Source organism: Crocuta crocuta, unplaced genomic scaffold (genome assembly GCF_008692635.1).
Source record: "Crocuta crocuta isolate KB4526 unplaced genomic scaffold, BGI_CrCroc_1.0 scaffold142, whole genome shotgun sequence".
Classification (NCBI taxonomy): Eukaryota; Metazoa; Chordata; class Mammalia; order Carnivora; family Hyaenidae; genus Crocuta; species Crocuta crocuta.
In genome coordinates, this window is record NW_027528892.1 from 1,432,514 (window position 1) to 1,434,235 (window position 1,722).

The window sequence follows — 1,722 nt, forward strand, 5'->3', positions numbered from 1 at the left end:
TCCTCTCCCTCTCCCTCTCCCTCCCTTCCCTCTCCCCTCCCCCTCTCTCCACCCCCTCTCTCCTCCCCCTCTCTCCTCCCCCTTCCTTCTCCCCTCTCCCTTCTTCCTCCTCCTTCCCTTCCTCCTTCTCCTTCCTCTTTCTCCTTCTCTCCTCTCCCTTCCTTTCCTTCCTCCCTCTCCCTCCTCCACCCTTCTCCCTCCTCCCTCTCCCTCCTCTCCCTTCCCTCCCCCTTCTTCCTCCCTGTCCCTTCGTCCTCCCTGCCCCTTCCCTCTTCCCCCTCCTCCCCTCCCTCCTCCTTTTCCCTCCCTCCCATCGCTCCTCCTCTTCCCCTCCTCCTTCCTTCCACCAATACTTGTTAAGCACCATCCACGCCTGCACGGAAGGTAAGAGAACAAGCCCCCGCCCTCACGGGCAGACAGTGCGTCCGCTGCGGGTCACACACTGCGGGCGCAGGGCGGTTGCCGGGCGGCCCACAGGGGTGAGGCTGGCACGCGCAGGGGCTGCAGGCAGACAGTAGGTGCCCACCAGCAGCGGGGCAGTGTCACGTGCGGGAGAAGGGGAAGGCGCCGTTCACCGAGCGCCTGCTCTGGGCTGAGCAGCCCGCGGGGGCCTCCCCTGCTGCCTCCGAGCCTCACCCCCACGGGACAGCCTCGGGGGTGGGTGCTCTCACCCCTCTCCTCACAGATGTGGAAAGGAGCTCAGAGAGGTGACACAGATGACCCAGGTCACAGGCTCAGCCCCAGACCCAGAACTTGACCTGTGAGGTCTGTCCCGCTGCATAGACGGGTCTGCAGCGCCGGCTGGTGTCTGAGGCGCAGGGTGTGGTGGGGGGGGAGACCGCCGAGACACAGGCTGGGGCACCGAGCAGGGGACCGCGGGCAGTGAGGGTGGCCCCTCCGTGTCCCGGGGCGGGGGCGGCACGTGGGGGCGGAAGCGGGCCTTCAGAGCCCAGGTCGAGGGAGGCGAGCTGAAACTCCAGGGAGGGAGACATGAGCCCCCTTGAGGGGCCTGGGGAAGCTGGTGCCCGGCCCCACCTCTCGTTCCTGGAGCAGCCGCACAGGGGGCGCCTCACGTGCAAGGCTAGATGCCAGGGCAGGCGGGCTGGCCTCTCTGGTGAGTTCTCGTCTCCAGAGCACTGACTGGGGGTGATTCCCCCCGCCCCCGCGTCTTGGGGGGTAGAAAGATGGTCTCCACGCTCCCCAGTGGACCCAAGTCTCACCCCAGAAAGACCTAACAGAAATGTCCCCTAAAACCAACATGGGGGTCATATGCAGACTGGGGGTTCTCAGCGGAGGGGGTGTGTGTGGCTCTCCCATCCCCCACTCCCCTGAGGACATTGGGCCAAGTCCGCTTGTCACACTGTAGACGCTACTCTCATCTGGGGACCAGAGCCCAGGGGTGCTACCGTGACAGGGTGACCCTCCACAGCAGGGCCTGACCTGTCCCCCGATGTCCTCGGGGCTGAGCCTGAGGAGCCCTGCTTTACGGAGTGAGGCAGGCAGCTGGGGGTGGGGAGCCAGGCCAGGGAGGCGCAGCTGGGGGTGGGGAGCCAGGCCAGGGAGGCGCGGGAGGGGATCAGGGCCAGTGCCACCGGGGCCTGCCCCGGGGGGCAGGGACGCTGCGGGCCGGCCACAGCCGGACTCCCGGCGAGTGACTGCCCATCGCGGAGCCTTCTCCTCGCCAGCGGACTCCAGGCGGGGCGCCCCGCACCGGCCTCCCCG

The 1,722-nt window shown here is 67.9% G+C and overlaps 1 protein-coding gene across 1 annotated transcript in view; it reads left to right on the plus strand.

Moving 5' to 3' along the window:
• SSC5D (scavenger receptor cysteine rich family member with 5 domains) overlaps nucleotides 1-1,722 on the plus strand; it is a 21,406-nt gene that overhangs the window by 1,640 nt on the left and 18,044 nt on the right. The gene's annotated exons all lie outside the window — the stretch shown is intronic.